The following is an 18,151-nucleotide window of genomic DNA, read 5'->3' as shown; positions in this document are numbered from 1 at the left end:
ATTACAGAAAGCAAAGAAAAAGTTTGAAAACAAAGTGTTAGAGCTCATTTCTCAAAAGATTGCCATTTACCAAGTAGAGTTATCTACTATTTTGAGTTCTATGGGAATTTCTTCTACTAATGTCACTTTAATTTTTGGTAAATTATGTGATATTTCAAGTTTTACAAAGGAAATAAAAGACAAATTGTCTAATATTGATGAAGATCTTAAGCCAAGTGCTTAGGAATTGCAGCTTGACCCGAGTTCAAGCTCTGCCCATTTCAAAAAGATCAGATTTTTGATAGATATACAAGCAGAATTGCTCAAACAAGAAGCTAGAATAAGATCAAATTTGATAGTGTTGAAATCTAATTGAAAAGATCATTGATTAGAAAGACTATTGTGAGGGAGATTGTTATGTGTTTCAATCATTGTTTTGTCACTAATGTCAAACCTGTTATTTCTTGGTAAGACAATTGCTTATAGATTCAAGTACTATCACTTAGTTGATTGATGATGAGGATTTGATCAACAAGATGTAATAAAAGCACCTAGAGGAAAGGTTGAGTTATGATTATGTAATGAAGTACAAGGATCAATTAAGATAGTCATGACATGATGTATTGATGATTTACTTAAGGTTACAAATGTTGGCTACACTACAAAAGTTTAGGAGAACAAGTTAAACAAAGTTTATCTACCAAGCTTGACCGAGTGGATAGAAGGTGCTAAGAAAAGTTAGTGCAAGCAGAGTAGAAAGTCAATTGGAGTTGAGTGAAAGAAAATTCTAGTAGATGCCAAGAAAAATAGCTGATGCTAAGTAAATTTTAGTTGATGTTGAGCATCAGTAAACTTTAGTTGATGTTGAGTGATTTCATAGTTAATGTCAAGCAACTTAGTATGTGTCAAGCATCAGAAGATTGATAATGTTGAGTTGTTGCATTATGAAAAAGATCATAGATTCACCAAATATAAGCCAACAAGTTTTTTTTTCTTAAAACTTGCAAACTTGGAGGAAGATAAGATTGATGAGCTGGTGGCACAAAATTTGATGTAAACTATTTTTTAGACAAATTCAAATGGATTCTAGGAAGAAGTTTCTAGAAGAGATATAAGATATGGGATAGATACATTGTATCCTACCTAATCCATCCAAAACCCTAAAGTAGACGATAGAAAATGGAAAAGTATCTTAATTTCCTATTTATAGGAATGTTTAGTCATGAAGCAAAGAAGTCATATGTGAGAACCCGTGGAGGAGAAGGAATTAAGGGTTTTGCTTCATCAAGTGACCAAGAGAAGAATCTACATGGCATGCTAAGCAAGAAGGATTGAGGAGATTTATGCTTGAAGGGTGAACAAACTATTGGAAGTGCAAAGTGCAAAGGCCAAGCAGAATGGAGGATTGAATAGAGATATATAATCTGTAAGAGAAGTTGTAAGTTGTATCAAATCAAAACTTTTCTATTACTCTCTAACAATTGTATCAATCTAGGGTAAATCCTTTGGATTAAGCTTGACCTAATATTTATTGGTAAATCCTTTAATAGGGTGGCATTCCAAGTGAATGGCCTAAAATCCTCTAACAAGGCTCGCTTTTAATAGGGTGATTGAAATCCCCTAACCGGGTCACATTTAACAATGTGTATTGTAACCTTTAATAGGGTTGGCCTTTCATAGGGCATCACTTCAGAAGAGTGAAAAAGGAGTAGCATGTTACTGGTGGTTTTTCCCAATTGGGTTTCCATGTTAAATCATTGTGTCAAGTGTGATGATGAATGTGTTGTGTTTCATACTTTACATATATGCAATTTGATTAGACAGTAACCTGCAAGTTTTAAGTATTCACATATTCTATTGTATCCATGCATGAATATGAATTTTTTATGGGTTCACTAAGATAAGAAAGTTTTATTTGTACATCTAGACCTTGGATAACTAATTCAACCCACCTCTCATTTATTCTAAAGAATTCCAACAGGTAGATATTCAAAATATGATTCTCCCTAACATGGATGCACTATAGAAGCATATTGCATATTCAAAAAATTTCATCCATGATAATAATTTCTCTATTGTAGACCACATGATTGAACTATCAGCAGAAGTGTAGGTGGCATTGCACACAAGCAGGATCTTGCAAGAGAACTAGGACAAGACTTTAGCACTCATACTAAAGGTACATTCATACTTCTTGTCTCATTTTGACATTACTATGTAAATACATATAGCTTAAATCTTTGGCATTAATGTCGAAAGGGGGGAGAAGATATTAGATGATATAAAGGGGAAGAAACTATAGAAGTTATAAGGAGAAGCTATGAGAAAGATGTAAAAAGATAGGGGGGGAATATTGTAAGAAGAATGTGAAGCAAATGTGTATAGTATATTGTATATTATACTATGGAGGAAGCATTTCCATGTACAGAAATGTATTGTTTACAATTTTTTTTTGAAAAATCTCAAAAATAGTATACTCTACTGAGTTGGAGATATAAGGTGATGGATAATTTAGTTTTGACCGATAAGTGTTTTTGTTACTAATGCCAAAGGGGGAGATTGTTGACATTCTAGTCATGTTTTTTATTAGTAACATACACTTATTCAAATTGTGAGTTCATACCAAGCATATTGTATAGTTAATAGTGTTAACCAAGCATTTCAATTGCTACTGAGTCCTATGGATAGATTTCAATTTGAACTGAGCAGTTACTGCAGAGTTGAAGATCAGCAGTGTAAATTGTGCATTTCAGTGTATGTCGAGTTTACCAGTGCAAACCAAGTTGTGGAGTGTTAACCAAGAGACTTAGTTTATATTGAGCTCGAGGTGACAATTTTTATTGAGCCATATAGTATGAATCAAGAGACTCAATTTATATGTTGAGTTTCACAGTATTCGTTGAGTCACTAGTGTAGACCAAGTTAAAGACTACTTGGAAGTGATCAGTATGGACTAAGCTTCTACATCTATTGAGTGCATGAAAATGTCAAGCATTGACAGTGGATGTCGAGTATCAAAACCTTACTGAGTCAGTCTTTAGAGCCTAAGTTTCTACACTTTGGCTGACTTTGTGATATTTGTGTAAACTTGTGTTGTGGCTGACTTTGTAATTATGTAATTGGATTGATATATATGTAATGTATTGTATCACATCCAAATAAGAAGTAAGGAAGTAATATAATCATCATAGAAGAGTAGAAAAGTGAATTAAAAAGCCTACAGTAGTATAAGGAGAAGCAAAGATGTATCTATTGATGAGGCATATTAATGTCTCAAATTTGATATAGTTTTTATATAGTCTAAATTTACTCTTTAAGCCTTGTGAAAAATATTTTCAATCCATCTATTTTAAATGTCTTGTGAACTTATGACTGAATGCAGCTAGAACCTATTAAATATATGGATAGTTGATATGACATACCTCACTTAATATTATATATAACATGTAGTATTTCATATAAATATTTTAAGCTATGTTCTAATATTTGAATGAGAGTAGAAATGTTGTTGTGCATATGTGTTTGAATGTTTCTAATTTTCAAGAAATGTAGAAGTGGCACAAAGAGTGGTGAGCATTGTATTAAAGGAGTAATGGAGACTAGTCATAGCATAAGAAGCGCAGGTCAATTTTGGGTGATAAGTTGTGTCTACAAGAGGAGTTATTTTAGGAGACACGACTTGTTACATTATCTGCAAACTGTTATTCTGTTGCTCAATCAATTTTGTAAAGTCATGGTTGAAATTCTACCCTTTTACTTTTGACAATGTTTGCTAATAGTTTTTATGTAATAAATTCCAATCCTCTATATATATGGAAGAAAAGGGAAAAGTTAGGGGAGTTAGAAGGATTCCAAAGCTGCTCTTTTATGTTCTCTACAAATTATTCAGTCATCTAACAAAAGAAGAATTCTAATGAGAAAGTGATTTTGGAATACTTGTTGCATTCTTATTTAGTTGAAGCCAACCAAGGGGGCCCACTTGGGAGGTGGAATAGATTTAGGTAGAGTAGATTTAATTCTTATAGTTTCCTATTTTAAAATAGATTTACTGTATTAGTCCTCCAACATAGTTACTATGAAAGTTCCTACAACACTTGTGGAAAATGATCATAGTGGATGTTTGAATTGTTAATTAGCTTAGAATTCCTTTTCTAAAGTTTTCTATAGTTCCCTATTGATAGTCCAGGTGTGTTTACTATTTTGTGTCAATAGTATAGATTCCTTTCATGCATTTTACTTTCCTACAGCATAGGTATTAAGACTCTTAAAGGAACTTAGTGCACATATTGTGCTGACCCATTTCAAGTCCTACATCCTTGGGTTGACAATTCAAATATATTTTCATAATGGAATAGATAGTTCTTAAATTGGATATAGTATCTTTGAGAGAGGAATAGTAGTGTGATAATCTTGACCTATTATAGAAACCTTCATTTTTGACACCATTGTTAGGGATGGTGTCAAACTAGGAACCTTCATGAGTCCTCTATTTTTATTTTTTTTAGATTAGTCTATTAGTTAGAAACCACAAGATTGAGTGCTTGATTCACAAGTCACCAATTCATTTGCATGCATTGAAGAGGAAGAAAACAAGATGAATATGGAAGATTTCTTCCATGGGAGCCTATTAATCTGAACAAAGAAATTGAAGAAGAAGTTGAGTTGCCTTTTGCAGATGCAAGCCCTATCTTTCCTACAGAATCATCCTTAAGAGCAAAACCTCTAGATACAAGTGGTCTTCAACATTTTGCTAAAATTTTGGCTAGTTTCCTTGATGCTACTACTCCAAATCTACCATTTGTTAAAAATCTTGTATCCAATGTTTCTTTTCAATAGCAACCTTATAATCGAATACCTCCAATAATGGCACAACCTACTTTTCCATTCCTCTTCCAAGCTTTGTAACCAATGCTAATCTCAAAAATATACCTCCAAATGCTCTTCCAAAGTTTTATGGCCTTACAACTGAAGATCCTAATACTTTCTTGTTTGAGTTTGACATACTCTGTCATAGCTTTGACTACAACACTGATGCCCATAATCTTAAGTTTTTTCCAGCAACACTGAAAGAGTCAACTTTACAATGGTTCATGGGCTTAGGAGCCAATGCAATAAGTACTTGGGATGAAATGCAAACTCTATTTCTAGACAAATACAAAGAGTATTGCAAAGAAAATGATTCAAGAGGAGATGATATCTTTAGAATATCACAAAAGGAGGAAGAAACATTGGAAGACTGTGTTTCACATTTCTTGTATACATTACAGAAGAACCCTTAGCATGTGTTGCCCAAGGATTCACAAAAGCTAGTCTTTTTGAGAGGCATGAATGATAGTTGTCTAGAAGCATTAGACTTGATGGCTAGAGGAGATGTATATCAATCTTCTTGGGATGAACTCAAGAAAATCTATCTTAATTACTCAAGGTCAACAATGAAGAAAGGAAAAGGACACTAGACTACATCTATTAAAGCAATTAATCAGGTTATTTTAAAGCTCAAGATATCTAATCTACTCACAAATTTTAAGCAAGACATTGTAAATGATGTCACTACACATCTCAATGTGATGATTGCAAAGAAGAAGCATGCAGAAGCTAAGGTACAATTAGCTGAGCACTACCCACATTGCCAAAAGTAGAAGAAAGATTGCCAATGCAAATTGGTTGCTAGCATGGAGAACTAGCATCTTCTAACTGATTACATCAAGATAGATGGAGATGATGAGCAAGTATTCTTTATTTCTCAATGTCAACCATGGGCCCAACATCAAGGTATGCCTCAAGACCCTTTGCAAAATTCATCAATGGAAAAACTGTAATACCCAAGGTCCTCCACAATATAGTCAACCTAATTCAAATAATGTTTGGAAAAAATAATCCACAATAGCCTCAATGGCCTCAGAATTCCCAACCTTCCTAGCCAAACCAACAGAATAATCAATGGCAAAATCAGCAAAACCAATGGCAACCACCTTAGGGGAATTGGTAGTCAACAAATCAATAGAAAGGACCTCAATAATGGCCTAACCAAAATACTAGTAATTCACAATTACCACCTCTAGTACAAAAAACTACACTAATGCCACCACCTACAAGTCATGGACCTCTGAAGCAAACCCAGTTACCTGCACAACCTCAGCCAAATCCAAATAACTAGCAGTCACAACAACCCATATACTCTATTAATTCTCAGCAATATCCTTCTTACACTCTAAATGTTGCAAATATACATTTGAGATCTAGTAAAACCCTACCAACACCTAAACTACATCTTATAACTGAAATACTAGATACTCCTATAGCATCAGAACCCATAGTTTCTAAAAAGGTTGACCCAACTTGTTACTAGCTCAACTCAAGCCCAACCACTAGTTGAACCTCCTTTTCCAGAGAAGCTTATACAAGATAAACCTATACAAATAGAGGAATAGTCTTTTGATATTGTTGATGAGTTAAAGAACATGCATGTCCAAATACCCCTATTCCAAGCTATTAAAGATGTTCCAATCTATAGCAAAGCCATCAGAGAAACCTACTTGAAAATGTTTGGGAGGAAGAAAAAGGATCCAACTACAGTCCATGTTGTAGGACAATTGGCTAACATTATGTTAGAAAAATTGATCATTCCTAAATATTCTGATTTAGGAAGCCCAGTTGTGAATGTGATTATAAATGGTCATTCTATTAAAAATTCTTTAATTGATCTTGGTGCTGCTATAAATATCATGACTAAGGATACTATGAAGAATTTGAAAATAGAAGGATTGAGGGCTACCCCAACAATTCTTTAACTTGTAGATAGTTCTACTATCACTCGTGATGGGATGATAGAAGACATAGTTGTAACCCTAGACTCTCTAGAGTACCCTAATGATTTCATGATTCTATCTCCCAAAGTCAATTTATTTGGTTACCCTATCATTCTAGAATGACCATGGTTAGCTATAGTTGATGCAAATATAATTTATAGGTCATGGAATATGATCATATCTAATGGTAAAGCAACAAAAAAAATTAATTTATATACTCCAACACAACCACAACTAGATTTGAGCACATCTGTATGACCAAATTTAGGAGATGGAGAAGAAGAGTTAAACTCAATAGCATAGCCTATGATGTTACACAAAAAATCTTTTCTAAAGTTGCAAGAAGAGGATTTAGTAATTTAGAGTATTCTTAATAACACTTGTGTGGTAGAAAAAGATGTATCTAATAGTTCTATTTTAGAATTAACCACATATGAGGAATGTAATAAGAGTTGTATTATGCTCAAGGAGCCTGATATTATTCATCAACTCTTACCATGTGAATTAGATACAATTCCAATCTCTGAAGCTACTATAATCAATTCTACAACAACTGTTCAGTTGTCAAAAGGTCATAATGTCCATGTCAATCCCAAATTATCTTCCACACAGATGAAACAATTACCAGAGCTTCTTCAAAAACATGAAAAGGCTTTTGCATGGGACTATGGGGATATGAAAAGGTTGAGTCCTACATTATGCACTCATAGAATATACATCAATGAAGGGTGCATGTCACTCCATCAACCCTAGAGAAAGATTAATCGAGCCCTTAGAGAAATAGTTAAAACTGAATTGCAAAAATTGCTTGATGCTAGTTTTATCTATTCTATATCTAATAGTGGATGGGTGTCACCCCTGGTCATAGAGCCTAAAAAGGGAGGGAAATTGAGGATTTGTGTAGACTACAGAGAATTGAATAAGGCAACCAAAAAGGATCACTTTTCCTTACCATTCATTGATCAAGTTCTGGACATTCTGGCTGGAAAGAAGTATTTCTCCTTTCTAGATGGGTACAGTAGTTATAATCAAATAAGTATTACTCTTGAAGATCAAGACAAAACCACATTTACATGCCCATGGGGTACTTTTGCATATTTTTTTTTTCCATTTGACCTATGTAATGCCCCTGCAACATTCCAACGAGCTATGATCAGCATTTTTGTTGAAATATCACATGATTGAATGGAAATATACATGGATGATTTCACAACATTTGGAGTTAGCTTTGAAGAATCCATGATGAATCTTGAAAAAGTTCTTATCCAATGTAAAGAACATAATCTAACACTTAATAGTGAAAAGTGTTTTATGCTCATGTAGGAAGGTGTGGTACTTGGTCATTTCATATCAGCTGAACGAATACAAGTGGATCCAACTAAGATAGAGGTAATTCTAACACTCCCCATACCTACAAAACCAAAAGATGTAAGATCTTTTTTAGTTCATGCTAGATATTATAGGCATTTCATAAAATATTTTAGCAAAATAGCTAGTCCTTTGTATACATTGTTGACTAAAGAAGCTAAATTCATTTGGACACCCGAATGTAATGAAGCCTTCCTGCAACTTAAGAAACTCCTCACCACGGAACCAATTTTAAAAGGATCAGATTGGTCAATCCCATTTCATATTTCTACTAATGCATCAGACTATGTTGTAGGAGTTGTATTAGGATAAAAGCCTATTAATCTTGAGAATACCATCTACTATATTAGTAAAAGCCTTCATGGACCCAAGCAGAATTACATAGTAACTAAAAAAGAACTTTTAGCTATAGTCTATGCATTGAACAAATTCAAACATTATGTGACTGTATATCCTATTTTTATTCATACTAATCACTCAACTATAAGATACTTAATGAACAAACCAGCTATCACTGGTAGACTGGCAAGATGGCACTTGTTGTTACAAGACATTGATATTACTATTATTGATAAGCCAGGAAAATCCAACATAGTTGTAGATTATTTGTCTAAATTGACCATTGCTAATGAAGATCCAACTCCAATTGAAGACACCTTTACAAATGAACACTTATTCCATATAGCAACTCATACACCATGGTATACAGACATTGCAAATTATCTAGCTGCAAATAGGATGCCTCCACACTTCTCTTACAAAGAAAGGAGAAAGTTAATAGAGAAATGTGTTCAATATTCTTGGAGAGATAACAATCTCTTCTATGTAGGACCAAATCAAGTCATGAGGAGATGTGTCAGGGAAGATGAGATATATGATATACTACATGTTTTTCATGATGAACCATGTCGAGGCCATTTTGTAGGGAAAAGAATAGCACTGAAGATACTTGCAACTGGATATTATTGGCCAACCCTACGTAAGGATGTAGTGAATTATACAAATAATTGTGACAAATGCCAGAGGATGGGCTGACCAACCAAAATTGATGAGATGCCACTCACTCCACAGTTTGTAGTCACACCTTTTGATAAGTGGGGCATGGACTTCATCAATCGAATTGATCCATCGTCAAGTGGAAAATCCTACATCTTACTATGTACAAATTATGTAACTAAATGGGTGGAAGTTAAAGCAATGAAAAATACCAGAGAATGCCAGAGATGAGAAAGTAGCTAAGTTCATGTATGAAGAAATATTCACCTATTATTGAGTGCCAAGAGAACTTGTCACAAATCAAGGAGCTCAATTTACATCAAACTTGATCACTAAGGTTATGAAGGAGTACAACATAAGACACCATAAATATAGACCTGATCGCCCTCAAGAAAATGGGCAAGCACAGGTTACCAATAGAGAACTTGAAGCCATTCTAACTAAGACAGTGCACATACATAAGAAGGATTGGACTAGGAGATTAACTAAAGTTTTTTGGGCATATAGGACCACATGGAAAACAACAACTGGATTCACTCCATTTGAGCTTGTCTATGGTAAAGCAACAATGTTTCCCATTGAATTTGAACATAAAACACCATGCACTGCTTTAGAGTTGAACATTAGTCTTCCTGCAGCACAACAAGAGAGACTCCTCCACTTGAATTCATTGGATGAAATACGAAAGAGAGCTTTGGAAAGAACATAAATTATTCAATAGTAGAAAAAGTAGTGGCATGATGCACACATCAAGCATAAACAATTTCAATTAGTAGACTGGGCTCTCCTCTATGATTCTCGCTTCAAAGAAAATCCAGGGAAGTTGCAAACTCAATGGTTAGGACCTTATGAAATTCAGCATGTATTTGAAAATGGCATAGTACAACTAACAAAAATTGATCCTGACTAGTTTAAGTTACTTTCAAATGGCCATAGGCTGCATCTCTATCATAAGCCATGGACTAAAGCACAGTTCTTGCAGCAATTCCAACAAACCAGTTCACCAACTCTTATGAACATAGTTCTTTTAGTAGAAGGTGAAAACCTTCTTCCTACAGCCATACCATGATAGAATTTTAGGAGCCTTCATAATAAAACCTCATTTAATATGAATTCCATTCTTCCATTCAATTTTCTCTTTCTTCATATCAACCCATCTCATTTCTCTATCTACCATCCACCCACAATCCACGTCACCCACACATTCTATTTTTCCTACTTTCAATAAACAAATATGTCAGCACCTTTTCTATTGTCATCAGCCTTTGCCACCTCATCAACTTGCATGTAGATGTATACTCTCAAATTTTTAGGTATAACAATTTCTTTTACTCTTTATTCATTTTTAGCATATAGGTTTTGATATTTATATCCAATACTGCAATATATATATCATTTAAGACTTACGCCAGTTTCTCCTTCCCATACCAAATTTTTTTAAGTGAGGACACTTATCAAATTTTAGTGGGGGGCTAGGAAAGAGTAATAATTTCCAAATTTCATCTCCACATTATCCTAGTCATGTCGACATTAAAGGATGTACTTTGGTGGTAGTCTGATAGTTTTCATTTCATTAATTTTAAAAATCTTTCTGTATCTATGGTACCTTTTTATTGCAATTTTTGGGAAAAGACCTCCTATACTTGGCATGATTGAAAGGAATAAGATTTATTATGGGAACACCTTCAGTTAAAGTCTTGATGTCCTTCATTATTAATGTATCATTATTTTACACGCCAGAAACAAAGGGGTCTTGTTAAGAGAGTGGTAATGGCATATGACATTTTTCATAAAGATTAGTTTTGAAATCCAGAGAAAGAGGGAATTTGCAGAGGTAAAAGGGGTAAAAATTTATCATAGTGGTGAGAGTGGAAGCTAGAGATTTTGAAGATGAGGGGATAGCTAAATAGGGTATGAGCCAATCATTCATAATCTTTTACTCACAGACATTAAAGTAGTTCGGTGATTTCATGCTTGTGGATGGATTGGTTACTTCTTACAATTAACAGAATTCAATGAAGAAGTGGCAATGGAGTTAATGATGACATTTGATGAAGGAGAAGCCTTAGTTTGGGGATTAAGAGTGGTTGCTACTGAGGAAAGGATAGCAAAGGTCATAGGATTATCGGCAATTAGGGAACATTACCCAAATGAACATGATGCCAAGTCTTCAAGGGCACAGTTCACTCAGTGGTCCTAGACATTACAAAACAAGGATGTAAGAGACTTTCTCTTCCACCTCCATATCTAGAGTTAGCAACCCACATTATTAGGTATTTAACATATGAAGGTAGGTTTTTGAACTTGCATGCTCATCATTTTAAATTGCTTAGTTGCATAAGGCATAACATACAAGTTAATGTCCCCAACTTTCTCTATAACATGTTGTGTATAAGTGTTGATGAAACTCAAAAAGGAAAGACAAATTATGTTTCCCATCATGCCCTCATTAAACTTCTTTTTGAAAGATCTCTTAGGGATTCCTCCCCTATTTCATGGGTAGAATTTGTTGAATCCAAGACCTTACAGCCTCAAGCCAACCTTGTTACTCAAAACTTAGGAAATGAGGAAGAAAACACAACTAATTCAAAATCTAGCTAAGATGAAAAAAGAACCCTCTTTTGATAAGCCTGCTAAGCCTAATTTAGAGAAAGATATGTTGAGCTCTTCTAGGGATAAAGGCAAGCATAAGGTTAGCTCAAACCTTGAAAAGGAATTACAAAACCCCTCTATTAAAGTAACAAAAAGAAAGAGGTATATTCCTACAACAACTAATCTTGCAATATCTACTCCAGCCATGCCTAAACCAAAACAAACCCATAAAATCGATGAAGCTAAAGAGATTCCTATATGTAGAAGCCCTCGTATGTGAGGCCAATCATCTCCAACTTCTATTGAAAAACCAAATGTCCCAATTTCAAAGTCTCATATAGTGTCAATTTTTGAAAATGTCCCATATGATTCTCATGTGCAATTGGAGCCCCAAAACATAGAAACACATAAAAATGATCCTTTCAAGGAGACACCGCAAGAGAATTAGGAAATGTGCAAATCAAATCCTATTGTTGTTCTAGAAAAAGAACCTAACAATGATCAACCTGCTATGCTATCAGTCCCTAAACATTCAAATGTTTCTCTTATACCTTATAAATCTTCTTGGTACACCTAACATTTCCAACAAGTTGCTAGAGAACAAAAGATGAAATCTGAAACTCAAGAATTTTTGTCATCAACAATTTAGTCAATATTGTTTGGTCTATACAATAAATTTATTTTTCAAGGAGCCTTATGGAAGCAAGAAAGAGACCAAACGCAAGAGGAAATATTTGACAGAGACAAGGAAATTGAATCATTAAAGGAGCAACTAGAAAAATAGAAGCAACAAATGAATAAAGCTTTGAAGCTAGTTGATTAGGCTATAGCCTATAGACCACCCCCAAGGGTGTATGCTATTTGTTTGAAATAATAGTTTTTGTTATTCCAGTTGATGATGACAATGAGAAATATTGATTGTGAATTTAAGAATGCTCAAGATTGTTACAATGTGTATCAAACTTTGCCTTCATGGAAAAAGAACTTGTTGTGTGAGCTCTATTTGCATAAATTCATTATTCCACAAGAAATAGAGTGGAACCCCCTGCTTTACATAGGGGATGTCACTTAAGAGCTCTAATGTCATAGATGCACAATGAAACAAATTATGATAGATAGTTGGATACCTATAGAGACCTTGAAAAGTTTGAACCACTACCACTCTGGGCTAAATCCCATAAGCCTTTGGCCTCTTGAGAGATTGGTTCAGATTAACATATGGAAGGCCAAAACCAAAAATCAGAGAGAAAGTGTTTGAAGAAAGGGAAAACATTTATAGAGAGTATCAGACACTTCCTAATTTCACACAACAAGGAGCAATTGCAAGGCTAAGAAATAGGTGGAGTCAACTACCAGAATCTTTCAAGAAGGCTGAACCATACAACCCTATTAATTTTGAGGTAGCAGTGAATAGAGTGGCTAAATATATGCAATTGGGAAGGCAAATTAGGAAAGAGTTATGGATGCCACTAACTTTTCAACCTCCTACCCTTCTTTGGCCCCCGTATGAAAGCAATGCTACTAGGTTAGATCCATTAGTTGAAGAACACTTGGTTGAGCATTGGAGATGATCCAAAGGATAATTCTACACCTTTAGAAGTAGGAAATAGGGGAAGACAATAGTGGGAGATTTTAGAGCTATGGAAAAGAAGTAAAATGCTTGAGGACAAGAATTTGAATAGTGGGAGGCAGATCATGAGGCATATTAATGTCTCAAATTTGATATAGGTTTTATATAGTCTAAACATACTCTTTGAGCCTTGTGAAAAACATTTCCAATCTATCTATTTTAAATGTCTTGTGAACTTATGACTGAATGCAGCAAGAACCTATTAAATCCATGGATAGTTGATATGACATACCTTACTTAATATTATATAGAAAGTGCAGTATTTCATAGAAATATTTTAAGCTATGATTTAATATTTGAATAAGAGTAGAAATATTGTTGTGCATATGTGTTTGAATGTTTCTAATTTTTAGGAAATGGTGCAAAGAGTGGTGAGCACTATATTAAAGAAGTAGTAATGAAGATTGGTCATAGCATAAGAACTGTAAGTTAGTTCCAGGTAATAAGTTGTGTCTGCGAGAGGAGTTATTTTAGGAGATCTGACTTGTTACATTATCTATGGACCATTATTCTACTACTCAATCAATGTTTTAAAGTCATGGTTGACATTCCACCTTTTTCTTCTGACAATGTTTGCTCATAGTTTTTATGTAATAAATTCCAATCCTCTATATATATGGGAGAAAAGGGAAAAGTTAGGGGAGTTAGAAGGATTCTAAAGTTGCTCTTTTTTGTTCTCTATGAATTATTCAGTCATGTAACAAAAGAATAATTCTAATGAGAAAGTGATTTTGGAATACCTATTGTGTTCTTAGTTAGTTGAATCAAACCAAGGGGGTCCACTTGGGAGGTGGAATAGATTTAGGTAGATTAGATTTAATTCTTATAGTTTCTTATTTTAAGATAGATTTACTGTATTAGTCTTGCAGCATAGTTACTGTGAAAGTTCCTGCAGCACTTGTGGAAAATGATCATAGTGGATGTTTGAATTATTAATTAGCTTAGAATTCCTTTTCTAAAGTTTTCTACAATTCCCTATTGATAGTCCAGGTGTGTTTACTATTCTATGTCAATAGTATAGATTCCTTTCATGCATTTTACTTTCCTATAGCATAGCTGCTAAGACTCTTAAAGAAACTTAGTGTACATACTATGCTGACCCATTTCTAGTCCTACATCCCTAGGTTGAAAATACAAATGTATTTTCATAATGAAATAGATAGTTCTTATATTGGATATAGTATCTTTGAGAGAGGAATAGTAGTGTGATTATCTTACCTATCATGGGAACCTTCATCTATCACAGCAAGGTGATTTGTACACTCAAAGGAATCTCATTTAGCAAACCAAGTTGAAAATCAGAGATCAGCTACTATTTCATCCTAACAAGTGGATCAGTCAAATCCTTTAACAAGGTAGACCTAATAGTCTTATATAAATCTCTTTATTGAGTGCATACTTCATCGTATATTTGTAAATCCTTTTGCAAGGTGGACCTAGTAGTCTTTATTGCTCCTAACAGGACAGATCATCAGAAGTGATCATTGTAAGCCTTAATAGGCCAACTTTATACTACAGTACTAAAGCTTGTGGGTATCACCCCCACCCCAATTTTACTTTCTATTTGGAAGGTTTCTGGGTCACCAAATCTTGTGCTAAAGTGTTGTGTATGCTTTCATGTTTTTCAATTTTCTCATGCATGAAGTTAGATCAAAATTCATGTAAAGGATTAATTGCTAATTGAGATAAAAGTTTTAGGAGTTACTAATTGACCCCTCCCCTCTCATTAACTTAGCTTGACATAATATTTCCAATACTTATGCCATGCAGGAAATTTTTTTTGGTTCAACTTTGGTACCTCTCTTTTGTATGCCATGATCTTTAGCTTTGAGTGCCTTGAAACTTCTCTCTACAATAACCAATGCTTTGATACCAATTGCTAGAATATTTAGAATAAGTGAGAGGGGGGTGAATCAGCTATCCAAGGTTCTAATGTACCAATTGAATAAAAATACTTGGACAACTTCATCTCTTACCATTCAATTTCTTGGTCTCTACTATAAACTATTTGCAACATTAACTAGCTATCAACTATTCTAAAATAACAGACTTGTAGAATGTAAACCTTAATTAGTCAAACATCATAATAAAATTCACACAAGTTTGACACTAGGATTTAACATGGAAACCTAATTCAGGAAAATCACCAGTAACATATCACCAATTTTCACTCTTCTAAAGTGAGCCCTATTAAGAGCCAACCTTTACATGTTCTTATCTTTGTTCATCTCCTAATAATGATTCTCTATCTGACCTCCATTTTTATCTCAATCTCAAATTCTCTTGGCAACCCTTCAATTAATCACCCTTCACTTCTTCTCAGCTCAATTAAGCCTTCTACTTAGATTCACTAGTCAAAAACATTAGTAACAACTCTAACTCTCTAGAACTTCTTCTCATGGGCACAACTTCTCTACACTCTACACTCTATCTTAAAAGTTTTCCTTTGTACCTCTTTAAATAGGTAGATCTGATCTTTTCTTTCTTAATCAATATTGTATATCTTAGGGTTCATAATTTGATCCATCAGATACAATTTATCTAATCTCCATTATCTCTTTTTTTTTCAGAAACTTCTCCTTGAATTCATCTCTTAGATTTGTATTACTAACCTCTCATAGAATTAAATGATCCAACTCATCAATCCTTATCTTCCACATATTTTCCATATCCCAAGAAATCAAATTAGTCGGCTAGAAATTACAATTCCTTGCAAATAGTTAAAATGTTGTTCTTGGCCAACTCTAGGTTCTAACACTCGGTCGTCAATTAGTTACTCACTCACTATAACACTTCTTTCTCAGCATCAACACTATCACTTGGTTGATACTGATGCTCAGTCAACACTGAGTTTTCTTAGAACTTATTGTGGCTTAGTTGACATTAGCATCACTTGGCATGTTCATCAAAATTTCTTAGTCTTTTACTCTATTTCTTGGCCAAGACTACACAATTGATCTATCTTGGCTCACACTTCCAAGACTTGAACATTACTATGTTCTCCTCTTGCAACATGATTTAAACAATGACTTTATCTTGTCAAAGTTTAACTAATCAAATGTACATTTGTACTTTCCTCTTCATAAATCAATCTTTACCCTAGACACTTTTTTTATGAACAACTTCTCAAATCCTCTTCATCAATCAAATAGATATGACATTTAGATTAGATCAAAAACTATCTCACTAATAAATTTGACATCAATGACAACACAAAAATTGTTCCAATTGCAGTTTCCAACAACTCACTGTATAATCTTTATATATATTGCCTCTTACTACTCTTAACATCAAATTTTCATCACATAAAAATAGAATAACTATTACTAAACATTACAAAATTGTGCATGCAAAGATATGTCCATTATACCATATTTTTCTATTATGTTGGCCTTCATACTTTCACACATGTCCCAAAATGTAAAACTAACTTTATCAAGTCCACCACCTCCTACCTTTAATTGTGTGGCTTAAAAAAACTAGCTTTATCAAGTCCAAATATATTCTTGACAATATTATTACTATCTAGGAAGGAATGGAGTTGGCTTGCAAGTCTAAGCAACTGGCTATTTTTTTTAAGATTGGTTTTTTTAAAGCCTATGACTGCATTGAATGGCCTTTTATCTTGGCTATCCTCCAAGCTCTTTGTTTTGGTCCCAATTTCCTACAGTCCATGGAAATGCTCTTTGGAGATGCTAATGCTTGCATTACCATCAATAACTCCCAATCAAATGCCTTTGGGCTTTTTCATTCCATCAGGCAAGGTTTCCCTCTGGCTCTGGCACTTTATGTTCTTACTACTAAAGGATTTGGCTATTTTCTAGCCCACTCCATGTATTCAAGATTGGTTCATGGCATTTCTTTACCAAAATCATCTTCCCAATTGGTCAATGGTCATTTTGCTAATGATTCCTTTCTCACTCTTTTGGAGGATGAAGAAAACATCAAAAATGCCTTAATTTTCCTTGACACTTTTTGTCAAGCCTCTGGCTTTGCTATTTAATGGCCTAAAATGCTCTATTATCATTAGTATTTTTTTCCAACACCACCTTGGCTTAGCTATTTTGAATGGAAATAGGTTTCTCATGGTTAGATCTTATGCTTTCTAGGAATTCCCTCTACCTTTAAAATGTTGTTTGTTGATCTATGGAATGTAGTGTCTGCCAAGATTTCTAAGAAGCTGGATTATTGGCTTATGAAACCACTTTCTCTTGCGAGAAAATTCAAGATTTTCTTGAAAGTTCTTGCAAAAACTCATGTCAATTATTCCTCTTGTTGGGCTCCTTCTTAAGCCTCCTATCAAAAATTAGAGAGATTGCTCCATGATTTTCTTTGGCTTTTGGCCTTGCTCTATGTGCCAAATGGATTATTTGTGTCATCACTAGAGATGAAGCCTGGAAGATTTTGGTTCGACATTGCATTTCTTTCAAATTTCCCATCAACAGGCCTACATGGAAAGGGATTGGCTTTCACACCCTTCTCATATAGGGCTCTTTTGTTATTAAGAGCATATGGAAAGCTTGGGAAGCTATTAAGCAATGGATTTTCTAGTCTGGTGAATAGTTCTACAATGGACTGTCTTTGAATCAGCAAAACATTTGGTGGTCTCCCCTATTTTCCATCCAGGGTACTCCCCTTGCCAAGACTCAAGGTGCTAGTGCTCTGCTTTTTTTCAAATGAGGCATCAATACTCCTAAAGATCTTTTCTCTAGGGTTTCCATGAGTTTCAAATCTTAGGAATATATGCAAGTCCAGTACTATCTTTCCCATTTAGATC

Source organism: Cupressus sempervirens, chromosome 5, assembly GCF_028749045.1.
Source record: "Cupressus sempervirens isolate cs-2001-9-10 chromosome 5, ASM2874904v1, whole genome shotgun sequence".
Lineage (NCBI taxonomy): Eukaryota > Viridiplantae > Streptophyta > Pinopsida > Cupressales > Cupressaceae > Cupressus > Cupressus sempervirens.
Note: the sequence above shows the minus strand (reverse complement) of the source record.